We start from the raw sequence: 27,281 nt of genomic DNA, 5'->3' as shown, positions 1-27,281 counted from the left end.
CTGTGGACTGAAGCTGGCTGCCCCCTGGGGGGCCATGTGGAGGGGAACTGGGGGGACCCCCATGTACGGAAGCTGGCCTGCCCACTGGGGCAAGGGGAACAGAGGCTCCAGCCAACAGCCAGTGTCAATTACCTCTGGAACCATCTAGCTGAACTGAATGGAGCTGCAGGAGTGAGCCCAGCTGAATGAGGACATGCCGAGATTTGCCAACCCACAGGACAGCAAGAAATAATAAATCATTTTTGGGAACCACTACATTTTGAGGTAGTGTTTCTTACACAGCAATGAATAACTGATAACACCAACTTCCCTGATTAGAAATTCCAGACATCCAAGAAATCCTGAGACAGATGTGGGACAAGTCTGGCTTTGGAAGAGTGTACAGATTCTGACGGGAAGCAGGTCTAGCAGGTCTTCCAAAGGAGATCCGGAGATCTGATTATTCACGAATTCATTCATTTGGACCCATTTTCTGCCCATCCCAGTGCTGTAAGCTAAAGATCTAGAGATGGACTCTTGGCCTCTACCCTTAAAGTGCTCCCCAGCTCATGAAGGAGGCAGATAGAAAAGCCATCACTGACAGTGTGAGGTAGTTAGGGCTGTGCTAACAGCAAGGATGATTATGATGATATTAGGGAAATATAATAATAATAATGTAAGCTCACTATGTCCCAGGTACATTTCTAAGCACTTTACTTGTACTATCTCATATAATTTTCAAACCAGCCCTAGGAGGGAAGTCTTGTTATTTTCATTCCTGTTTTACAGATGAGGAAACTGAGGCACAGAGAGATTAAGAAACTTTCCTTGGATTAAGTGGTGGATCATCTCAGAGCAATGAGGGAATTTAGAGAAGGGAGTGATTATATCTGCCAGGTGGGTAGGGAAAGGCTTTTCTGAAGAGGGGCCATTTGTCTTGGCCTTTAAAGGGTGCATAGGAGTCCACCAGGCAGAGAAATACTGGGAACAACATGTGCAGGCCTGAGGCAAGATGAAGAAGCCAGAGTCAGCCCAGCCCAGGGCCCTGCACTGGAAACCATGGCATTTTACCTTGTCCCCCAGCACGAGAGCCAGGCAAGGGAGCGAGCCATAGCCTGAGAGACAGAAGCAGAGGGCTTGCGGGATCCAGGTGGGTGGCACGTGGGCTGAGACAGCATCTCAGCAAATGAAACCCCGGTCTGAGGGAAGCGACAGTGGGGCCGCTCAGACACACTCCTTCCCCAGACACCCCAGGATGCTGGTCCTCTGTGAGGGGCAGCCCCTCTGCCCGAGACACACAGGGACAGGGGAGAGAAAGCCTTGGAGGCTGGGTCCCATGCTGAAGAGTAGTACAGAGGATGCAACTTGGGGAGACTCGTCTGTTATGTATTCACTATTTAACGCTTTGATATAGGGCATATATGGTTTTTCCTTCAAACTAGGACACTTGGAGAACAAATGGGGCACTATTAATAGTTGCCCTGGGATGAGAGGCGTAAATCAGGACATACAGTCACACAGCATACGTGGCACCTGCCGTGAGCTTTACAATTATTAACTCGTTTAATCCTCTTGACAAATCTCATAAAGGGGTTTGCTATCCCCCCCATTTACCAGATGAAGAAGCACAGAGAAAAGAAATTCACATACATTGGCACTTATGCTGTGTTGGGCGCCGAGCCACACCATTTCACAGAAATCTCTCTAACCCTGACCACAGATCTGTAAAGGACATTTGGGGAACTCCATTCAGAGATAAAGAAACAGGCTCTGAGACCCAACTCAAGTCCAAAGGATCCCCAATCTCAACCTCTCTCTGCCTGACTGGCTCTCCTTGGAACATACGTACCAACCCTAACCTCCCGCTTGCCTACTTTTTTTCTTTTCTTTTCTTTTTCACACATCCCCCCCCACTGCACCCCCTGCCAGGGGGATTGTAGCCCAGAGAGAGAGGTGTGTCTCCAGCAGAAGAATGCATGTGTTCTTTTAGGTGGGACGGGAACAGTAAGAGGAGGAGAGGGGGCCTGGCTGTTGGGCTGGGGCTCTGGGTGGGTTGGGGGGAGCGGACAGTTGGCAGTGGAATGGCCAAGTTGGATCTTTAGGCTCAGGCGCTCTTTCTCTGTCTTCTTCTTTTTGGTTTTTCTAAAGATTTTATTTATTTATTTGTCATAGAGAAAGAGAGAGAGTGGGCACAAGCAGTGGGAGGTAGAAAGCAGGCTCCCCACTGAGCAAGGAGCCTGATGTGGGACTTGATCCCAGGACCCCGGGATCATGACCTGAGCCGAAGGCAGATGCTTAACCGACTCAGCCACCCAGGCGTCACTCTCTGTCTCCTGTCCCTCTCTCTCTTTTTCTCTTTCAAGGAAGCAGGTGCGCAAAGAATGCCTATGTGGATGGGGCAGACTTTTCAAAGGGGTTCTACCACTCAGGGCTGGGTTCTGGCTGCCTATCTCCTCTGCCAGTCACTGACTTGCTGTGTGACTTTTGTACAGGGCCCTTCCTGATCTAGGCTGCACTCAGTGTCCCATCTGGAACTCCAGGAACAGAGACTCCAGGCCCTCTTAGAGCCTTGGGTTCTGTAGCTGGCTGTGCAGTGGTTGGGGACTCTGGATTCAGGGCCAGGTGGCCTGGCTTCAAATCCAGGCTCTGCCTTTTCAGATGTGTGACCTTGTGGCAAGTTATTTAAGCTACCTCTATGTGCTCATCTTGAAAACGGAATGATGGCGAAGATGCTGCTGCTGCTGCTGCTGCTGCTGCTTCATTAGGCTGCTGTGCAGGTTAATCAGTGAATATATGACAAGTGCTTAGAGCAGTGCCTGAAACAGAGGAGGGGCTGTGTTGCATTTGTTGCTATTATCTTCTAGGGTGAACATAAGAACAGAGACTCAAAGGGAGGGGTCCAGGGTGAGCACAGGAGGGAGTGTCTGGCTGGGGGCAGGCCCAACACAACCGGGCAGCGAGAACAGACAGGACATTGTGCACTGGTGGGAGCCTGGCAGGCTGAGGGAGCCATGCCCGGGCACCTGCTGGGAACAAGGGTGACCGTGGAGGGTGGGGAGTGGGCAGTGTGCCCAGGAATCTGGTCTCACTTGCTGTGGCCAGAGCTGGAGGGACCACAGCCCCCGGCCAGCCCGGTAACTGTCCAACCTCAGCCATTTGGGCGCCACCCTGGAGATTTTTACCTTATGAGTGAACATTACTATAATTTATTTCACGCTTGTCTTAATTTTAAATTCATTTTTTAATTTAATTTTTTTTCAGGATCTGAGTTATGCTCACATGGTTCAAAAATCAAAAAGTTTAATAAACACTTTGGGGAGAGTCTGCCTCCAGCCCTGTCTCCCACCACCTGGCCCTTCCCCACAGGCCAGGCTATTATTCTATGTCAATAAGTATAATGTATGCATTTGATATATTTTCCCCCATTTTAAAGACAATACAAAGCATGCAATGCATGCTTTTTATTTTTTAAAAGATTTTATTTATTCACTTGAGAGGAAGAGGGAGAGAGAGAGAAAGAAGGAGCAAGTAGGGGGAGGTGCAGAGGGAGAGGGAAAAGCAGGCTCCCCACCCACTGAGCAGGGAGACCGATGTGGGGCTCAATCCCAGGACCCCGGGATCATGACCTGAGCCAAAGGCAGACGCTTAATCAGCTGAGCCACACAGGTGCCCCTCACTTAATATTTTCTAAAGCAACTTTTCTACTTAGGTGAATCTAAATGAGAAAAGACGGCACCACTTCTTGTAAACAGAAGTACCCATGACAAGAAGCACATGGGAATAGAGCAAGGCCAGTAAATCCCAGCAGCCTCCTATTGTCAGTGGGAATCCTGAGTTCAAAGTCTGCCTTCTCTCTGTCCCAGTTGGACCAGGAAATGTTAGAAGTTGAGGCACCCAGCACCAAGCTAACACCTGTTCTGTGAGATCATCAAAAGGACCAAAAAGATTTGGATGGGAAATTTCTTTCACACCTTGGAATTCGGTGTATTTAATACAACATTGCCTTTCTATATTTTTTCTTGATCAATCAATCTAGCAGTTTGTCCATTTTTGTTGAACTTTTTCAAAGAACCGGCTTTTGGTTTCATTGATTTTCTCTATTTTTCTATTTTCTATTTCATTAATATCATTTCTAACCTGTATTGTTTCCTTCCTTCTGCTTGGTTTATGTTGAGTGTGCTCTCCTTTTCCAGGTTATCCATAATAACCTGTATAGATTAGGTTTTTGAAAGGAAGTCTTTCTGCTTTTTGAATCTAGGCATTTATAACTATGAATTTTCTTCTAAGCACTGCTTTAACTGCATTCCATATGTTTAGGAATGTTGTATCTTTGTATTCATTCATTTGAAATAACTTTTATTTTATTCAAAGTATTTTCTAATTTCCCCTGTGATTTCTTCTTCACCTACTGATTGGAAAGGAGTGTGTTGTTTCATCTCCACATAGTTGTGGAAATTAATATCCACATATTTTAATTTCCACAAATTTCTTTCTGACTTCAATCTATTGTGATTGGAGAACATAGTTTGTATAATTTCTATCCTTTCAGATGTATTAAGGTTTGTAACATATCATATATCTTAGAGAATGTTCCATGTGTACCTGAGAAGAACATACATATCCTACTGGGTTGAGTGGAGTACTGTAGATGTCTATTAGGTCTATTTGATTTGTAGAGATGTTCAAACATTTATTTCCTTTTTGATTTTCTCCCTTGTTGTCCTGTTCATTATTGAAAATAGGATATTGTAATTTCCAGTTATTATTGTTGAATTGTCTATTTTTCTCATCAGTTCTGTCATGTTTTCCTTTATGTATTTTGGGGCTCTGTTATTAGGTCCATATATGTTTTTAATTGTTATACCTTCCTGTTGGAGTGACCTTTCTTATCCTTCTTTATCTCTGTTAACATTTTTCTCTTTTAAAGTCTATTTTGTCTGATATTACCATTCCAGCTTTCTTATGGTTGCTGTTTACATGATTTATCTCGCCCCATCCTTTCACTTTCAATATCTTCGTGTCTTTCAATCTGAAGTGTTTTTCCTACAGATGTCATAGAGGTAGAACTCATTTTTTAAGTCCAATCTGACAACCTCTGCCTTTTGATTGGATTGTCTATTACCATCACATTTATTGGTATTACCGATGTCATTGGACTTACGTCTGCTGCTTTATTTTTTGTTTTCTATATGTCTTTTCTGTTCCTTTAGTCATCTTTTACTGCTTTCTTTTGCATTTAGTGAATCTCTTCTAATGTAGCATTTAAATTCCTTTAATCATTTTTTTACTTGTAATTTGAAATTATTTGCTTACTGGTTGCTCTAGGACTTACCATAATACATCTTAACTTTTCAGAATCAGCTTTAGATTCATACTAGCTTAATTCGAGGTAGAAATAGAAAGGTTACTTCGATGTAGCTCTATTTCCCTTTCTCTCCTTTTTGGTGATATTGTTGCTATGTATATTATAACTATTACAAATCCAAAACATATTATAATTATTAGCTTACATAGTTTTATGTCTTTTCAAGAAAAGATGAAAAGAGAGTAAGAGTATGCTCATAGATTTTATGTTAACCTTCTTATTTAGCTTTCTAGTTATTTTCGTTTGTTCCTATGGATTTGATTTACCATCTGGAGTTATTCTTTCAGCTTTGCTCCCACCAACCTCATCTGCTGTTATTGGCAAATATATTTCTAAATGTTATAGGCCCAACAATACAGATTGCTTTATATAAGCATATTTAAAATCAGCTAATAGAACAAAAGAAAATATGCATTTATACTGACTTTTATAATTATATAATTACTTATACCAATATTTTTTGTTTTTTTTCATGTGGATTCAGATTCTTGCCTGAGGTCATTTGCTTTCAGCCTGAAGAACACACTTTATTATTTCTTATATGGTAGGTCTGCTAGCAACAAACTGTTTTGTTTACCTGTAATGCCTTTAATTCACCTTCATTTTTGAAAGACAGTTCTGGGGGATATAGGATTCTTGGTAGACAGGTTTTTTCTTTGAGCACTTTGAATATGTTATCTCATTGCCTTCTGGCCTCCATTGTTTCTGATGAGAAGTCAGGTGTTTATCTTACTGGGATTCCCTTATTCATGGGTCATTTTTCTCTTGCTGCTTTCAAGATTTTCTCTTTGTCTTTGGATCTTAGCATTTTTACTATGATGTGTTTGTCAGTCTGTTTGTATTTATCCCACTCAGAATTCACCGAGCTTCCTGGATGTGTAATTTAACATTTTTCAATAAATTTGGGCAGTTTTCAGGTATTTCTTTGAATATTATGCATTGTGCTTAATGATGTCCCATGTTTATCTAAGACTCTGTTCATTGTTGTCATTTTTCCCCTCTGCTCTTTGAATTTCACAATCTTTATCAATTTAGCTTCAAGTTTACTGATTTTTTTCTTATGCCAGTTAAATATACTGTTGAGCCCTTTTAGTGAATTTTTCATGTCAATTATTGCATTTTTCAACCCCAGAATTTCCATTGGATTCTTTTTTATATTTTCTATCTCTTTATTGATATTCTCAATTTGATATGGCATTGTCATTATACCTTCCTTTACTTCTTTAATCATGGTTTCATTTAGTGCTTTGAACATATTTACAATTGCTCTTTTGAAGTCTTTGTTAAGTGCAACATCTGGTCACTGTCACAGGCAGTTATTATTACCACCACCCCCACCCCAGGGTATGGCTCATAATTTCCTAGGTTTTTTTTTTTCTTGTATGTCTCATAATTTTTTGCTGGAAGCTAGACATCTTAAATGATGTAGCAAATCTGGATACTAGTTCTCCTTTTAGGGGCTTGTTATTTTTTCTTTGTTTACTTTTTTTGTGACTTGCTGGATTATTCTATTGAAGTCTATTTCTCCCAGCCCCTGCAGTGTGCAGCCTCTGATGTTACTCCTCTGGGGGCACAGCCTTGGGAATACCCAGAGTTATCCTGGGATGACTTGGTTTTACAGGGCTCTCTTTGACTGTCTCTTTCCCTGGCTGCACCCAGCTATTAAGCTCCATTAATTGCTGGCTGATTGCCTATTGTTTTCAACAATGCCCTGGGGCATACATTTCTTCACAGACACATCCAATCAAAACGAGGCTCCTTTGAACAGATAGTTCCTAAAGTCAGTGTTGGAGATTTTCTATAACCACCCCCAGAGGTTTCTTCCCAGCTTTCTCTTTTTCTGGTTCTCTCCAGCAAAATAGCTGGTTTACAGTTTACACTATATTTCCAATGAATCTATCAATCTCTTCCCAATTGCCTTTCACCATGCCTCCACTGTTTTTGAGTGTGCTCTTTCACTTGAACTTCTCCACACTGGGTTGCAAATGAAATCCGTTCCTTTGGAGAGAGCTGTACTTCTCTTTTCCATGGCCTGCCTCTCCCTTCAGAAAAAGTCTCTGATGTGTAGCCCTGGTCCTGAGAGTGAGGCAGTGGTGAACTTCTCTCTGGGTGACACCCCAAATTTAGGATCCAAGTGCACAGTATATGGGAGGAAGCAGCCCTGGGTCTTGATTAGCCTCTCTTGCTGTAGAACCCTCGCTCCATGAGATGGGACAAGGGTAATTGAGGCTCTGGTATCTCTGTGGATCTGTGCCCAGGTATAGCCTTTATACCATGAGCGGGGGTTGAGTAGAAGAAGGAAGAAGGAACCCCACCTCTTGGCTGCACTTGCCTGGAACTTAGACTCAGCAACAGGTAGCTGGGACAGAATGAGAAATGCTGATGCTCTTCCCCTCTTGGGAAGACAGCCCCTGACTGGGAGCTGGGGAGGGAGAACACATCCTGTGTTCTTGGATGTACCAGTCTGTCTCACTGAGCTGGGAGTGGGAAGGGATGGAGTAGATCTTGGTTTAAATACTACAAACTTGCTGCTCTTACTGAATTTTAGTACATTTTCCTGAATAATATATTCATTTGCTCTATGCCCTTATTTCCATATATTTTAAAATTTTTTTCACTGATTTCTTTGCAGAGTGGTCCATGGAGCTCCTCATGCTGTCATGCTGGAAATGGAACTCATAAAAATATTGTCTTATAATAGCTTCTAGAAGCTATGTTGCTTTGCCTTTCATATTTAGGTCTATAATTCACCTGAATTTGATTTGTGTGTGTGTGTGTGCGTGCATGTGTGTGTGTGTTTGTGTGTGTGTGTGTGTGTGTGTGTGTGTGTGTGTGTGTGATGTGAAGTAGGGGTTAAGTTTCCTCTTATCCCGTATTGAAGAAATTGTCTTTTTCTCATTGCTCAGATGAGTCTCCTTTGGCATAATTTAAATGTCTAAATATGGCTGGGTTTGTTTCTAAATTTTCTATGCTGTTCTACTTATCTATTTATCTATTTTTGTGCCAATACTATACCATTTTTGTGTTAATTTACTGAGGCTTAATGATAAGTTTTCATTTCCATCTTAGCTATTCTTAGCCTCTTGTATATCCATATACATTTGAGAATTCTCTTGTCAATTGTCTTGTCAAAAAACTCCTCTAATAGTTTAGTTGGGATTGCATTCGTTGATTCTTTAGCACTTAAGAGTGGACTCCTGAACATGGTTATTTAGATTGAGTTGACAGACTCTGACCAGCAGACCAAATCTTGCCCACAGCCTTTTTTTGTGTGACCCTTGAGTTAAGAATGATGTTTACATGTTTAAAGACTTGTCAAAAAAGAATATGTGAAAGACATTATATTTCTCAGTTTTGATTGCTACTGTTTTGTTTAAGATTTTCCATCTATGTTCATGATTATTATCTGGAAAAAAATCTGTGGAAAATTGACTCTATTTCTTCCTTATGAGTTAGGTAGAATTTGCCAATGTATCCATTTTTCTGGGCGGAAAACATTTAAGTACAGATGACATTTCTGTAATAGTTATAGGATTACTCACACTTCTATTTCTTCTTATCTCATTTTGATACTTTGCATTACCCTAGGAATTTGCCCATTTAACCAAAATTTTCAAATTTATAGGTATCAAATTGTTCATAATATCATCTTATTTTTTAAATGCCTGCAGGATCTGTAGAGATGCCCCCTTTTAATTAATAATTTATGTCTTCATTCTCTCATATCCTTGGTCTGATATTTTCATTATTATTTTCTTCCTACTTCCTTTTTTTGGGTTTATTTTGTTGTTCTTTTTCTAACTTCTTGCAATGACTCACTGATTTCTTTTCAGTCTTTCTTCTTTTTGAATACTAAAAATTTTTAATTACTGTTAAGCACTGTATTAGTTTCAGTCAAAAGTTCTGATATGTAACATTTTCATTATCTTTCAGATATATTTTATAATTTTCACTGTGATTTCTTCTTTGACTCACTGGTTGTTTGGAACTGCATATTTTAATTTCCAAAAGAGTGAGGATTTCCTAGTTATTGATTTCTATCTTAATTGTATTGTGGTGAGAGTGTCCTTTGGGTGATTTCATGTCTTTGCTTTACAGCCTAGAATATGATCAATTTTTTGACAATGTTCCAACTGTGCAGGAAAAATAAACATTTTGTATTTGCATGTGCAGTGTTCTATACGTATTAATTAGGTGTTATCTGTTTGCCACGTTCAAATCTTATGTATCTTTAATGATTTTTTGTTTTACTTTTATCAACTACTGAAAGAGGTGTTTTATAATCTGCTTATATGATTATAGACTTGTCTGTTTCTCTTATAGTTCTGAAAATTTTTTCCTTTATATATTTTGAGGCCAGGTGTATCTAAATTTAGAATTGCTAAATAGTCCTAGTAAATTGAATTTTTTAATAGTGTGACATGCCCCACTTTATATCTCTACTAATGCTTTTTTTTTGCTTTAATGTTTGCTTTGCCTAATATTAACATAACTATACCTCCTGACTTTTGGTCTTATTGTTTGTCTGCATATGTCCCATCCTTAACTTTCACTCTATTAATTATCTTTTACTTCAAATGTATCTTTTGGAAACAGCATATAGTTATAGCATTTAAAAAAATCCAATCTATCTTTTTCTTATAATTAAAAGTTTTTAGACAATTTACATTTTATGTAGTTATTGCTACATTTGGGTTTAAATTTAGCATCTTACCAAATGCTTTTTATTTATTCAACCTATGCCATTTTCCTTACTCTCTACTTTGATAACTACTTTTGTATTTATTTAAATGTATTTTAAATCATTCCATTTTTCTCTGTTAGTTTGGAAATTATACACTCTTAACTATTCTTTCGATTATTACCCTAGAGGTTAAAATCTGCATCCTTCATTTATCAAAGCCTAATATTAATTGGTACTTTCCCCTTTCCTTGACATATTTGACATATCCTCCTAATTTTATGTTGATGCTGAAATTTATTTTAATTCCCTATATATTTTTAACACTCTAGACATTACTAATTACAGTAGCATTACTATTGTCAATAAACTTCTTTTAGACTTGTGTGAATATTTTTTAAGTTTTTGTTTTGAAATATCTTTAGACTTACATAGTACCTTTCATCCAGCTACCCTCAATGATAATATCTTACATAACCATAGTACAATGATGAAGACCAGACAATTAACATGATGCAGTGAACTGAACTGCAGACCCTATTCAGTTTTTACATGCATTCACATGTGTGTGTGCTTACAGTTTTATGAAATCGTATGTGTAGATTCATGTAACCGTCACATAATCAGAATATAAAAATTTTCATTGTCTTAAATTCTCATGCATCCCTTTTGTAGTCATGCATTTCTCTCACCCCTTACACCTTGCAGCACTGATCTGCTCATAATTATAACTTGGTCATTTTAAGAATGTCATATAAATAAGAATCATACAGTATGTGACCTTCTGAGACTGGGATTTCCCCCCCCCCCATTATAGTGTCTTTGAGATCTAGCCAAGTTGTATGTATCAATAGTTCATTTATTTTTATTGCTGAATAGTATTCCATGGTAAGGATATGTTAAAATTTGCTTAACTATTCACCTATTGAGGAACATTCTGGTTGTTTCTGGGTTTTGCCTATTACAAATAAGGCTGCTATGAACATTTGTGCACAGGTTTTTGCATGGCCATAAATTTTCATTTCCCTGAGATAGACACCCAAGAGTGTGATTGCTGTTTTATTATAGTTTTTTTAATTGAAATATCTTTGACATATAACATTGTGAAAACTTAAGGTGTACATACACTGATTTGATACATTTATATATGGTAATATGATTATCATTATAGTAAAAATTAGCACCGCTATCACAACACATAATTATCATTTCTTTTTTTTAACTGAGATATAATTGACATGTTATATCTCAGTGAAAATGTATTGTATTGCAGTTTTAAAAGAAACTGCCAAACTGTTCTCCAGAGTAACTATAGCATTGTACATTCCCATGAGCAATGAAAGGAGAGATCCTGGCTTAAAGTTTATTTTGTATGATTTTAATATAGCCACTCTAGCTTTCTATGGTTGCTATTTATATAGTACATATTTTCTATCCTTTTGCTTTCAAGTTATTTGTCTTTGCATCTAAGGTTTATCTCTTGTCAAGAGTTCCAATTGGGTTTCTCCTTTACATCCAGTCTGACAATCTCTTTTTAGATTGGGATGTTTAAACCATTCATATTTAATGTAGTTATTAGTAAGGTTGGATTTACATTTGCCATTTTGCTATTTGTTTTCTGTGTCTCTTTTTTGTTTGTTTTTCTGTTTTTCCTTGACTGCTTTCCTTTATGTTAAGTAAATATTTTTTAGGGTACCAGTTTAATTTTTCTATAGATTTTTTCCTACATTTTGGGTTATTTTCTCAATTTTTGCTCTAGGAATTTCAATATGCACCCTAACTTATCACAGTTACTTCAGATTAATACTAACTTACCCTAGCAGACTACAAAAACTTTGCTCCAATATAACTCTATTCCCTTCCCCCTTTATGCTGATATTTTCATGATATTACATCTACATATGTCATAAGCCCAACAATACAGTGTTATAATTATTGCTTTATGAAACATTATGTATTTTTTTAAATGTTAAAAGAAATGAGAAATATGTATTAATAGAATCTTTTATATTAAATCATATATTTATCATCTTTGGTGTTTTTTGTTTCTTCCTATGGATTGGATTTACTCCCTGGAGTCATTTCCTCTCAGCCTGGAAGACTTCTTTTAGGATTTCTTTAAAGGTACACAAGTCAGCAATGAATTCGGTCAGTTTTTGCTTATCTGGGAATGTTTTAATTTTGCCTTAATTTTTTGAAGGATAGTTTTGCTCGGTATAGTAATTTTGGCTGACAGCATTTTCCTTTCATCACTTGGAATACGGCGTGCACTGCCTTATGGTTTCCATTGTTCCTGAGAAGAAGTCAGCCATTACTCATCCTGCTGCTCCTCTGTATGTGAGCCATTTTTTTTTTCATGCTACTTTCAAGGTTTTGCCTTCTCTTGCCTTTCAGTTTTGTGTCTACGTATGGATCTCTTTTCTATTTCCATCTCAGGATTTGTTGAGCTCCTTAGATATGTGGTTTAATATTTTTCATCAAATTTGGGAAGTTGGGCCATTATTTCTTCAAAAACAATTTCCTGCCTCCTTCTTTCGTTGCTCCTTTTGGCACTCCCATTACACATATGTTGGTGTGCTTGATGTTGTCTCATGGGTCTCTGAGACTCTCTTGATTTCTCTTCAATCTTGTTTACTCTTGGTTCCTCAGACTGGATAATTTCTGCTGACATATCTTCAAGTTCATGGATTCTTTCTTCTGCCATCACAAATCTGATATTGAACCCTTCCAAGGATTCCTTTCATTTCAGTTGTGTTTTTCGGCTCCACAATTTCACTTTGATTCTTCTATATAATTTAGGTCTCCTAATCAATAATAATTTTGTTGGTTCACTGTTGTCATACTTTCTTTCAGTTCATTAAATATTATTTCTTAGTTATTTAGACATTTTCGTACAAGTTTCTTTGAAGTATTTTTCTCCAAGTCAAACATCCAGGGACACTCAGCAACAGTTTCTACTGAGTGCTCTTTTTCCTAAGCATGGGTCACACTTTACTGTTTCTTTTCATATCTCATAATTTTGTTGAAAACTGGACATTTTAGATAATGTAGTAGCTTTGGGTTCTGATATGATATTTTCACCTTGGAAGTTATTGATATTCTGATAAACAAACTTTTGTTTGTTTAGTAACTTGCTTGGCTAAAACTGAAATCTGTCAACCCCACAGTGTGGCTGCTGCTGTTTTTGTTCCATTTTTTAATTCTTGTTTTTACTCTTAAGTCTAACTTCCTATAGGTCACTCCTGTGTTTGGATAGCTTAAAAGAAATCCAGTAGTTGGACAGAGGTCATGTTTAAACATTTTGAATCAGTAAGGCTTCTATCTTCTCCTGGTGTATGTGTGTGTGTAGGAGAGAGTCCGTTCAAAGTTCAGGATGTTTTTAAATATGACTTTACCTTCACTTTCTTCTGGGAATCTCCATGTCTCTTATCTACAACTGTGCAACTCAGGGTTGGCCAGGAATATGTGAATAGCTTGGGCTCTCTCTATTCTTTACTTCACACATGTAGGTCTTCAAGGCCTGACCCACCCTGGAAGAAGCCTTGTGCCAACTGAGTTGGGGAGACTGAGAGCCACTGAAACACAAAGGCCACAGCCTCCCACTGTTCTTATCTGAATCTCAGCAGTTTTTCAAGCACAAAAGCTTCTAGGATTTGGGGCATTGAATGAGGATGTGAAAGGCAGGGAATTAGATCCCCTTAAAGGCCTATGTGATTCTGCTTTCCTGGCAGAAAGAAGTCTATGTGATTTGGCTAGAAGATCCCACACTCTACCCCTTTGGGCCACAAATGCCAATTGTATGCCCTTGGGACTGAAGCCATAGCAGTGGAAACTGAGGCCCAGCACGGAGAAGGGGATTTCTGTGTGGAAGGCACAGAACTAGCATCCTGGCTATTGCTCTCACAGGCCAGTAACCAGTTCAGGATCAACTTCTCTGACCCTTGACGTTTCTAGTTCCTGAGAGGGGATGATGTGTTTCCTACCCTGGCCTCCCACGGCAGTGTGGGTGATGCCCACAGCCCCTCCGGAGCTTTGGCCATGCCAGCCTCTCTTTGACCCCCACATACGTGGGACTTGTCCAGTGTCAAGGCCTTCGCACCTGCTTTTCTTGGCCTGGGATGCTCTTGCGCAGTTCTCCACACTCCCCTTCAAGGTCACCTGCTCAAGACACTCCCCTGAGCACTCAGTGGAAAGGGCATCTCCCTCGTTCTCCATCACTATCTGTAGCTTCCCTTTTATTAAGTCTCTCATACCTGCCTGCAGTTATTTGAATTATTTAAGTATTTGTTTCTGGTTTGCTTCTCCCTTCCTAAAAGGAAAGTCTCCAAGCTCAGGGACTGGTATGTCCTTTATGCCTATCCCCAGTACTGGGGCTGGTGGCCAGACAACAGACATGCCAGTGGATGTGCAGTGGAAGGCTACACAGAGGAAGGAGTGAGTGAATGGCCATGATCTCTCAGGACCCTCACGTGGAACTCCTCTGTGCAGGGTCAGGCCCCACGTGGCATGAGGACAAGTGTGCCAAGAACTGGGGAGCTATGTCTGTGTGTGTATAAACACAGACTTTGTTTCATTATCCAGCAATGTTTTTGGGGGAGACTTTCATGTGCTGGGAGTGAACAAAACTGACAACATGTCCTGCTATTCTGGATATACAGGATAATTATATATTATCACTTAATATCTGATCTGATAACCGCCGTTAGAACTAGAGCAGGGAGGAGGAGAAAGTGCTGGAGGGACCCGCTGCAATTTAAAGTAATATATATACAATGGAATATCATTCAGCCATGAGAAAGCAGGAAATCCTGCCTTTTGCAACGTGGATGGACCTCCAGGCCATGGTGCTGAGAGAGGTCAGACAGAGAAAGTCAGATCCTGTATAATCTCACTTATATGTGGCATCTAAAAAAAAAAAAACAAACAAAAAACTGAACTCATAAAAACAGAGAGTAGAATGGTGGTTACCAGGGGCTGGGAGGTGAGGGAATTGGGGAGTTGTGGTTTAAGGGTACAAACTTGCAACCAGTAGATGAATGAGTCCTGGAGATTTAATGTACAGCACAGGGATTGCGGTCAACAATACTGTTTTATAAACTTCAGAGCTGCTAAGAGGCTAGATCCTAACTGTCCTCAACACAAAAAGGAAATTGGAACTATGTGACCGGATGGGGCTCTTAGCTAATGCTACTCTTGTAATAACATTGCAATATTTAAATGTATCAAATTATCAAATCAAGATTTTTTACACCTTAAACTTGCACACTATTTATGTCAATTATATCTCAACTAAAAAAACATAAAACAGTGCATATAGCTCTCTGAGGTTATTATATACAAATATAGTAATATATAGCACATTGTGCGTCCTATTCATTCAAACATTGTATAAAATATATTACATTATATATGTTATAATGTATAATATAATATACATTCTATATAATATTATATGATACCATATACACATATAATTACACTCTATAATAAATTTTATGATCATGATACATAGATAATGATTATATACAACACCATATTAAGTGTTCTATTATATATAGTCCCATGAAGTTCTGACCCACAGGCAGGTTCAGGGCCAACTTCTGTGGGGACATGGGTGGTGCCTTTGGGGGCTCCTCAAGACTAAGATGCCACATGGCCCTGGCCCCAAGTCCCATAGCTGTCACTTTCACAGTGACTGCATGGCTCTGAGACTTCACTTCTCTCCTGCACAGAGGAGGTAAAGGTTCCTCCCTTGGGGGTTCTCGGAAGGATTGCCTGAAATGGGATCGAGGGAGGGATAAGTGCCTGCTGTATGCTGTTTAATTCCCACAGCCAGCGGGCTGAGGCCCAGCTAACAGCCCACATTGTAGGAGCCACCATTCCTCTGAACTTAAAAAAAAAAATATGGACATTAAAAATGTACTGGGAATTTGAGAACACGGCATAATCATTACACGATAGTGCACCCTCCTGAGCCTCTCACCCAGAGTCGACCATCAGCAAACTCTGTTGTTCATGTTTGATCCCAGAGTCTTTATTTGTATGCCTGTGGGGGGCAAGCTGAGGGGGTTGCCTAGAACAATCTCAAGGAACTCCCAGACTTCACAGATACTACAAAACCGTCATCACATCTAAAAAAATGGACAATAATTCCTTAATATTTTCTGACTTGGAATGTATTCAGTTGTTCCTGTTCATTTCAAGAGTGTTTATTTTTTTCCCAGTGGATTTAATCAAACTGGGATCCATACAAGAACCACATATTGCATTTTGTTTGTAAGTCTCTTAAGTGTCTTTTAAATCTATAACGCTTTTTATTTTTACACCTTTTATTTCTTGAACAAACCCGATCACTTGTCTTGTAGACCAGTACATGCTTTGCAATGAATGAATGAATGAATTGAATGAATGTGTTAGTGAATGAATGACAGCTCATATACATCCTTTTGGTCTTTTTTGCTGGGAAAGTGGAAGAGTTCAACCTTGGGCCTTGGAGGGTGTGTACACCCCGTGGGGCTTGAATTTACTTATTGATTGTCTTTTTGGAAATCTTTATTTCCCAAAACTCATCTAAACAACTGACCTCTGGCAGGAAATGTGGATGTGGCAGGGCCTCGTGTGAGCACCTGCCACGCCCCATCCTGAGCGGGAGTGCTCCAAGAGGCTGGGCATTATTTATGGAGATGTCCCAGTGACAGGGGGAACTTCTGGCCAGGAACTGCCGGTGGTGTCACATCCTTAACCTGGCTGACATCGGAACGCCCTGGGGGGAGCATTTCTCCAGGAAAGGATGGTGGGTCAGGAGCCCCCATGGCGTCTTTTCAAAGCAATAATAAAGATATCAGAAGGGCAATCTGTCAGGCGCAGACGTTGGTGGTGAGTGCTGAGGCTGGGCAGGTGGTGCAGAGGAGAAGGACCGGGCTGGGAACCAGATGTTACGTTTCCTGAAAATAGACATGTCAGGTCTCTGGGGCTGTCAGGTGCCCCCTTATTACCCTATCGGGCTAAACGGAGCCACTGAGCAGTGACATCTCACTCAGCCGTGGCACCTGGCAGAGGACCCTGGTGTCTGCAGAGGGGTAGGTAGGGCTGTGATAGTCAGTCCTTTCCCCTACAGGGAAACAGAGGCTCAGAGCCTGCTGCAGAAGGCCGTGCGCAGTGTGCCAGTGGCTCAAGGGCAGAGACTAACTGGGGCCCAGATTTCAGTGATCAGGACCCATTGGGAAGGTTCCTCGTGTCCACTTGTTTGAGGCTCTCTTGAGCTGCCCTAGAGCTGCACGGCCCCTCCCCATTTCTACCACATCATGGAGCACTTACTTGTCTTTGCACTGACCCTTATTTAAGCACATCTGCTTTGTTTCCCTTAAGCAAGTGGAAACTTGATAGACTCTCTTAAAAACCCAAACAAACAAGCCCAGCATCACATACTGTAAATGAAAGAAGTGGTACAAATAAACTCTGTGACTTCTAAGTGAGGCTGGTGAGCATGAACAAGCAGGTCCGTCTCAGGTGGCCGAGCCTGCACTCTGCTCTCTGGGTTAAAAAAGGTGGAAGGCAAAGACAGGCAGGCACCGGATCTTCCCCGTGGTGCCATCGGCGGGGAAGAAAGGATCATGGAAACTGGCTCAGCATGCAGCACCAAACATTACCTAATGCCTATGTTCCATCCCATGTCCTCTTCCAGATGGGAAACTCAAGATCAACCAGGAGACCCAGGCCCACAGAGGAGGAGGAACTCACTCAAGATCACACAGCAGGATGCTTCTTCTGAAAGTTTCATTTCTAAGAAGGTCACTCTGCTTCCTTGCAACCTGCTTGACTCTAGTGAGCACATGCACCTGTCACCGTGTGGCCATGACCCTGGGAGAACTGCCTGCCCTCTCTGGCCCTGGGTTTTCTCTCCTTTACAATAGGAACAATAACTCTTCCTTTTCCGGGCTGGTTGTGAGACGTTGTAAGAGGAGACCATTCGGTCAGTGGATGCTTACTGAACATTGTATGTCTGGCACATAGTAGGTGCTCAATACATGGAATCTCCTTCACTTCTAAAAAGTGACTTTGTGGCATAATAAGCACCAGATATTAACACCTACTCCACACCAGTGTGAGCATCTGTCCACACTTAGGGAGACAGGTATTATCATAACCATTTAACTGACGAGGACACTGAGGCTCTGAGACACGAAGTCGCTTGCTCAAACATCAAGAGCTGCTCTGGACGGTGCGTAAGCCAGAGGCTCTGGCCGACATAGGGCCGTGCTGGGACTCAGACTTGGGGAGACAGAGGCCCAGGGAGACAAGACTCGCCTGGGGCCTCGATTCGAACGGCCAAGCTGCCGGCTGGCAATTTCAGATTCAGGCTGTAGAATTTCCAGCCTGGGAGAGAGCAAAGTCTGTCTCCGAGCCTCTTGGGGGAGTAGATGTGTAATTATTTCGGGCAGATTGAATGCTTCTGACAAAAAGAAGGAGGGAGGAGGGAATAATTAGCCCCGCTTTGCAGGCTGCTGGTATTTCTCTCGCAACGAGCACCGCAGCCCGAGACACTGTAATTAGGCCTTGGTAATAACAGGCTCCGTATCTCCCGCACCCTGTCAGGGAGAAGAATCCGTCTTATCGGTAATTGTAGGGTTGGCGGTTTCTGAATGTCTCTTTCCGCTAGCCTGGGCCTTTCCCGGGGCGGGGGGGTGCTGGCAGGGCTTTCTGAGTGAACACTGCCTGGGCTGGGGTGCAGGGCGGGTGGGGGGACCAAGTCCGGAGAAGCCTCCCTCGGAGCTCGGGTGGGAGGCCCGAAGCTGCTGCCTGGATCATGGCCCCAGCCTCCCAGCCTGTCTTCCCTGCTCCCCACCCTCCTGCAATCCATTCTCCACAAGCCGCTGGAAGACGTGCAGCTGAACTGGAAGCCACGCTGTATCCCTCCTCTGCTTCACACCCTCCGTGGCTCCCATCTCCCTCAGAGGCAGAGACAAAGTCCTCTGCATGGTCTGCAGGCCTGCGTCTTTGGGGCTGTCCCTCTCTGTCTCCTTCTGCCTTCCTCTCCCTCGGCTCCAGGCCCACTGGCCTGTTCCCTGAGCACATGCTGCACATTCCTGCCTCTGGGGCCTTTGCACTGGCTGTTTCCTCCTCCTGGACGGCTTTTCCTTTACATGCTCACGCTCTCACCTCCTTCAGGTCCCTTCTCAGGAACAGCCACCTTCCAGCACTTCTTATTCACCTGTCCTGCTTTATTTTTCCTCTTACCTTATTGCCTTCTAACTCACCATATATATTACTCAATATTCTGTTTTCCCCACAAGACTGTCAGCTCCGTGAGGCCAGAGGTATTTGGTTGGTTCATTGCTGTACTTGAAAGGCTAAAATGGTGCCTGTCACACAGTAGGTGCTTCATTAATGACACAGCTGGCTTGACTTCCAGCCTGTGTGTTCTCTTCTTCATGTGAAGTTCACATCATCACCAGGGCTCCACCCAGGGGCCCTCTCCTCTAGGAAGGCTTCCAGGAATCTCCCATGCACCACACCCTCTGGTTAAGGCCTGTTGAAGACATCTGACCTCCCTCCACTCAGTCACCATCCATCAGTCGCTGTGAGCTCCTTTGGGGCTGGGGCCCAAGGCTGAGCGTCCTCTGGGTCCCTAGAGACTGGCCATGGCCCTGGGTCCTAGCGGGTGCTGAGTAGATGTTTCTGAAGAAATGTAGGGTGGAAAGGGGGCAAATGTCTGGGGAAGGGGGTGAACAAGGGACAGCAAACAGTAATGACCACTAATATGACTCGAGAGCATTCTACCACCAGACACTCTGCTGTGCGCCCTGCCTGTCCCTGCTCGCTCCACCTCAAAACAACTCTGGGAGGCAACTCTTGCTGTCATCATGCCCATTGGACCAAAAAGAGAGGTTCTTTTAGCCCAAGGGGACTAAACTGTTTTGGTAGCACATCCTTATAGGTTAAAAAAAAATCAAGTTTAGCTCTCCACTTCTGGTCTTCCATCTACTCATTTATAAATCATATATATGTATACACACACACACACACACACACACGATTTATACACACATGTGCCCCCAAATAGAAATATTAAGGAGATGGACGAACATAAAGAGATATTCTTATGTGCCTTTCCTTTCCACGGCAGATCTCACACGAACCCTGGGACCGCACATCCTGTTCTGGAATCCAGTGCACCATGGCTGGGTGAAGCAGTGAATGAGAATGAGTGAATGCTCATGAATCACTGCGTTCAAGAACAGAGGCCCATTTGGGTCAGTTGTTTGGTTGTTTTCTTCACTTCCTGGCTGTGTGTCCTTGGGCGAGTTGCTTAACCTCTCTGAGCCATGGTTTTTTCATCTGTAAAGCAGAGATGGAAATAGTCTCGTCTTCAAAGGGCTGTAAAGGAGTAAATGAGGAGTCAATGAGATCATCTATATAAAGTGCTTAGAACAGGGCCTGGTACTTGTCAGCTGTTATGATTGGGAAAACATTTCTTCCTCGAAATAAGGCTGAAAAAATGGCCAGAGTCAGAAAGTGAAAGACTAAGGACTCAAGAGAGAATGCTTGTCATCAGCTCCCTTCTGCTCTCTGTCACCCCTGACTCGAGCTGGAGCTGAAACCCCTCTTGGTGGTCAGTGTGGTACAAGAGTGGGTGGTGATTCGGGAGGACAGGGGCTGCTTCTAGCTCTTGTGACCAGATTGTGTTCCCCGTTTGTACAATGGGGTAACAATGTACAGCGGTTGGGGTCGGAGACTTGGATGACTTCACAGGGGTGAATGTACTTTGCCAGTCAGAGGAGGACATACCAGGCTCCGGGAAGCAGAGCTGCAAACCTGAGCAGCTTTTGGCTAAGGACTTTGCTTGTCAGGGTCATAACTCATTCATCTTGTACCCAAATGGACAGCCCCAATTCCAGGCTTACTAATCTGTGGACAGACTACATCAGAATCCCCGGTCCTCTCCCAGCCTCGTTCCATTGGAATCACAGGGTGGCGGGGGGACTCAGGACTCTAGAACAAGGGGTCCCCGGGACTCTACAGCATGACTGACTTGGAAATGGTTGTATTACATAATCCATATTGTCTGCTTTGCAATTTTTAAGGGACTTGGAATCCATCTCTGGGAGGGTTTAGAGACCAGTGGGCATGATCAGGTAGGACAGGGGTTCAAACTTGCTAGCAGTGTGACTTTGGATGATTCATTTCATGGCTGAGCCTCAGATTTTGCATCCATCAACAGGGACTACTAGTAAGAGCACCTGTTTTCCTCAAAGATGAAGTCTAAATCCTCTCGTAGAGACCTGGTTGCTAAGTGCTCCATAAGTAGGAAGCATGAGTTTTCCTATTTATGTAATAGTATTGATTGCAGTGTTACTAAAGCTGTAATAGTGATTACTATTATTAGTCGTTATTGTTGTTGTGTTACAGTAAAATATTTCTTCCAGGAATTTAAGTTCATAAAAAAAGGGGGGGGTAGAAGCTTGAATGTTACAGAAAAGAAACCCCTGATCCACCAGATCAGAGCTAAACAGTGTGTAAGCCTTTTGCTGATTATGTTCAAAGGGGCCTCAAAGCAGGATTGAACCCCTCCTCTGTCTTTACTGAACTCTGAACGTGAAATGTGCTGCATGTAGGTGGTAAGTCCCGCTAATCACTCAGTTTTCTTTTCAATAGAAGGATGACCGTGTAAACAAAATCAGAACCTGAAAAAGATAATGCCTAATATATTAAAACACAGATACTTGTTCAGTGCAAACACAAGTACAAATTTTGTCATTAAAATTTTTTGTTACTTTAATATAAAAGACAGCAATGCTCCACATTTCATGTACTATTAAGACAAGTTTTAAAACCCTCTAATAAGGGGGCGCCTGGCTGGTGCAGTCAGTTAGGCATCCAACTCTCGGTTTCAGCTCAGGTCTGATCTCAGGATCATGAGAACGAGCCCCACATCCAGCACTGCATGGAGCACCGCATTGGGCTCCATGCTCAGTGGGGAGTCGGCTTGAGGTTCTCTCTCCCTCCCCCTCTGCCACTCCTGCTCATGCTCTGTCTCTCTCTCTAAAATAAATAAATAAATCTTTTTTTAAAACCCCCTAATGAGTGTTTAATGAAAATAAATTTTTTGAAGAGTAGCATGACTACAAAATCAGTGCTACCAAATCATTAGTGGTGCCATTCGCACTAACAATATTTGGAGGGTAAGTGGAGAAAATATCAAACAAGGATATGGACATTTTAAAATGATATTTTCTCCAGACTTTGTCTTTTTACTGAATCTTGTGTGTATTAGAAGATGTATTCAAGATGGTTGTAAAGATACTCAGCTGAAGTCATGCTTCAAATGCCAAATGGACTTTGGCAGCATTTGATATCAGCAAACTTCCCCAGTCGACACATATAGGAACCCTTAGGTTTTCAGATTTTAACTGCCTAGAGTCTCTTAGCTGATGAATCTGGCCTTATAAACCTTTTCTTGGCCCACATTAATGTGTTATAAATGATTTTTAATTAGGTGGAGAGCATCCTATTATAGGTACCATAATAGGAGTTGTCAATAACAAAATAAGACCACACTTAAGAAAAATTGGAATCATAAGAATGCTCTAAACAGACTCAGAGGTGGTTTGACGTTTTCCATGTGATTTTTAAAAAATGTTTTTTTGCAAAGCAGTCATTGCATTTGTAATGATCCTAGCAGTTCATTGGAAAATTTTCTCGTGCTTTCAAAGGTAATATGATTGGAGTAAAATTGCAAAAGAACACTTAGATCTTGCAATCTTGTTCTAATTAGTGCATTTACAAACTCAAACGCTCAGTGAAAAACGTTTTTGGAAAAATCAGCGTTAAGACCAGGGATTTGGCTTCCTGACTTTCCCCAGGGTTCATGGGCAGAATTTGATGATGCAAGAAATTTGTGACATCATCAGAGCCCATCAACATTTTGGCCAAGGGAACTTGGGATGTGGGAAATATGAATTTAAAATTTATTTTTCATGTATTTTTTTAGAAAGGCAATGATACTCTTCTCTAGGTATCAACTCATGATTTCACAAAGTCCTGTCCATCCTTCTAGCCAAATGTCCTGTCTAATGGCTGTTAATATCTATGAATCAGTTTGTCTTCCCCAGTATTTTAGAAGGGTCCAAAATCCTTTAGGCCTTCCACATGCTAGAGAAATATACATCCCAACTCTTTGCATCTTAAGGAAATCCAAGTAAGCTACTCTCTTCTAGAATGATCTAGAATGATCCAGAGAAAATCGAACTCTGGACTAAGCAGGCTGAACTTAAACCAGTGCAATATCCATGATCATAAACCTTTACACCATGGTACTTACACCTCACCCAGCAGGAGAGTCAGTGTGCCCAATATGCTTCTGTTGCAGGAGGTGTGCAGGCGGGAGCTGGGAATCTGCCACTGTTCCCCGCGCTCTGGTGGATCCAGCGCAGGAGGCCCATGGACCACACTTTGAGAAGCAGCTATTTGCAGCTCCTGTCTGTTTTTCCTTCAGTGCTAGGTGCACCAGTGACAGGATGATTTATGACTTTGTGGGTCACCGGAATGACATGCACACAGACATTTGTGGAATGTCATCGAAGGCATTTTCATGGAGACCCATCATGAAATGAAAATATGCACGCTAGTGTGGTAACACTAGCCCCAGATTTTAATGAAACCCCAGGCAGCCCTGTCTTGATTATTGGAGTTTTATTACCCATCCTGGCGTCTGAGAAGGCAAGTTCTTTTGCATCTTCTTCAGGCATGTCCTGGTTCTTCCTGAGTTCCGTGTAATTTTTTGTGTGTTATTTATGCTTTTAAAAAATTGCTATACAATTCACATTCAATAAAATTCATTTTAAAGTATACAATGTGGGCTCTTTCAGTATATTCACAGGCTTCTGCAACCACCACCACAATCTACTCCTCCAAATAAACCCTGTAGCTTTTAGCAACCACTTCCCATTGTCCTTTCCCTCAGTCCTACTTTCAGTCTCTATGTTAACCTATTCTGGAAATTTCTTAGAAATGGAATCATGCAATATGTGACCTCTGTGTCTGGCTTCTTTAATGTAGCATAATGCTTTCAAGGTTCATCCCTGTTGTATGGTATTTTAGTGTTTCATTCCTTTTTATGGTTGAATAATATTCCATTATATGGATATGTCATATTCTGTTTATCCATTTATCAGGTGCTAAAAAATTGGGTTGTTTCTGGGCGCCTGGGTCGCTTGGTCGATTAAGTGTGTTTGCCTCAGGTTGTGATCTCAGGGTCCTGGGATTGAGTCCATGTCGGGCTCTCTGCTCAGCGGGGAGTCTGCTTCTCCCTCTCCCTCTGCTCCTCCCCCTGTTCATGCTCTCTCTCTCTCTGTCTCAAATAAATAAATAAAATCTTAAAAAAATTTTAAAAAAAAGAAAAATTGGGTTGCTTCCACCTTTTGGCTCCGTGAATGGTACTGTTATGAACATTCATGTGCAGACTTTTTTGTGAACATGTATTTTCAATTCTCTTGCGTATATACTAGGAGTGGAATTGCTGGGTCATATAATGACTATGTTTACTTTTTAGGACCCTCTATGCAGTTTACCACAGCAGTGGCACGGTTTTATAGCCCTACTAGCAAAATCTGTCTGCATTCTTGCCCACACTTCTTGTTGTCCCAGTGGGTGTGAAGTAGAATCTTACCGTTTTGGTTTACTTTACCTTATGACTAATGATGTTGAGCATCTTTTCATGGGCCATTTTAACATCTTCTTTGGAGAAATGTTTATTCAAATTCTTTGCACATTTTTAATTGGGTTACTTGTCTCTTTATTTTAAGAGACTTTTATTTATTCTGCATATTAGACCCTTATCAGATATATGATTTGCAAAGGTATCCTTTGAAGCACAAATGTGTTTATTTTGATGAAGTCCAATTTATCTATTTTTCCTTTGGTTGTTTATGCTTTAGATGTCATTAAGGAACTGTTGCCTAATCTAAAGTCATGAAGATTTACACCTATATTTTCTTCTAAGGGTCTTACGGTTTCAAGTCTCATACTTAGGTCTTTGATCCATTTTGAGATATTTTTGTATATGGTATGAGGTAGGGGTCTGAATTCATTCATTTGCTGTGGTTATCCAGTTGCCTAGTACCATTTGTTGAAAAGACTATTATTTCTCCACTGAATTGTCTTGGCATCTTTGTCAAAATCAACTGGTCATAGATACATGCGTTTATTTTGGGACCCTCAAGTGATCCATATGTCCATCCTTATGCCAACATTACACTGTCTTAATTACTGTGGCTTTGTAGTAAGTCTTGAGATTGAGAAATGCGAATCCTCCAAAAATTTTTTTTAAAAATATTGTTTTGTCTATTCTGGGTCCCTTGCATTTCCACATATATTTTAGGACCAGTTTATCAATTTTTTTGGAAACAACCTATTTTTGTATATTGACCTTGTTTCTCTTAATCTTGCTGAACTTATTTATTGGTCCTAATAGGTCTTTTGTGTGTGTACCATGTAAAATTCATACTCAACTTGTCAAGGTTTCCAAAGAAACCTGTTGAGATTTTGATTGGAATTGTATTGAATCTATAGACAGTTTTGTGGTTGAATTGACATCTTTGCAATATTTAAAATTTCTTATCCATTATCTTTCCATTTATTTAGGTCATCTTTAATACTTTTTTGTTCAATTTAAATTTTCTGTATACAAGTCCTACACAGCTGTTCTTGGATTTATTCCTAGGTAGTGTGTGATTTTTTTTTTTTGCTTGATATTACAAATGTATCTTTAAAAAAATAATGCTTTGGGGGCATCTGGGTGGCTCAGTCAGTTAAGTGTCTGAGTCCTGGGATCGAGTCTTGTGTGGGGCTCCTTGTTCAGTGGTTAGCCTGCCACTCCCCCTGCTTGTGCACTCTCTCTCTCTGACAAGCAAATAAATAAAATCTTAAAAAAAAAGCTTTGAAGTGTTTTTTGTTGATACATAAGCTACAATTGCCTTCCATATATTTATCTTATAGTCAGTCACCTTGCTAAACTTTCCCATTGTGCTTACTAATTTTTCTATAAGCTCTTTGAGTTCCTATTAGTCAAGGATTAAAATTAGTCTAATTCTAGGCATTTGGGGACTGAAAGGAGGGAAAGAGCCAAACCTGATATCAACTTAAGTAAAATATTGTTTGTTTTCTGACGGTATCACATTGAACTTTAAACACAGTCAACCAGGGATGCCTGGGTGTCTCAGACGTTAACCGTCTGCTTTCGGCTCAGGTCATGATCCCAGGGTCCTGGGATCGAGCCCCACATGGGGCTCCCTGCTCGGCGGGAAGCCTGCTTCTCCCTCTCCCTCTGCTCCTGCTTGTGTTCCCTCTCTCACTGTGTCTTTCTCTGTCAAACAAATAAAATCTTTAAAAAAATAAAATAAACACAGTCAGCCATACAATAATATGGTCTAAGCTATGAAATCTTCATCTCTATTGGTTTCCTTATTGATCATGGGCTTGGATATAATTCAAAAGGTACAAAGGCTATCTTCACCATGGGTGGAGATGAACCTCACATACAGGAAGCTGGACAAGGAGAGGTGAAGCATTAGTGGCCCTGAGTTTCTCCCAGTTAAAGTTGCAGGGGGACAATTAATGGTGTGAAATAGGAAGTGTCATGGTACCAAGCAATAGGGAATTCACTTGCAGTTAGCACACAAGCACTAAAAGACTCCTCCTCACATCTGTTGAAGACAGCTGTCTGTAGGTGTGGAGATTTTAGGGGCCATTGACCACAGCCATGGCCGATTCTGAATGAGGACATCCTTCTCTACTCCTCAAGCTAAGCCCCAGAATGTCTGAATCTGGGATCAGGGCCTGGATGGAGGAAGTGGATGGGGCCACTGCCTTGCATAACTCCAGTATGTTCTATCCACTTTGCATTCCAGAATTAGCATTTGCTGGACACTTCCTCTCCACCCAGCACCCCTTACTTAATCCTCCCCACAACCCATCATATTCTTCTTATCTCTGTTTGTATGGCAAGGAAACCGAAGCATGGAGAGATGAGAGAACAGGGTTAAAGTCATCCAGCTGGTAGGTGGCAGAGCAGAGGCAGATCTCAGGATCTCTGCTCTCAACCGTTATGTCATCTGTGCCTTTCCAGTCTGGAACAGAGATGTGCTCCAGAGAGAAGAAAAAGAGAGAATCGGCTCTGATTCCCTCAGAATTTCCAGGTCTTGGCTGCTTTTACTGATCAATCCTTCCAATAAATCACTTTAAATTCTACTATTTATT

This window comes from Zalophus californianus, chromosome 1 (assembly GCF_009762305.2).
Source record: "Zalophus californianus isolate mZalCal1 chromosome 1, mZalCal1.pri.v2, whole genome shotgun sequence".
Taxonomy (NCBI): Eukaryota; Metazoa; Chordata; class Mammalia; order Carnivora; family Otariidae; genus Zalophus; species Zalophus californianus.
Note: the sequence above shows the minus strand (reverse complement) of the source record.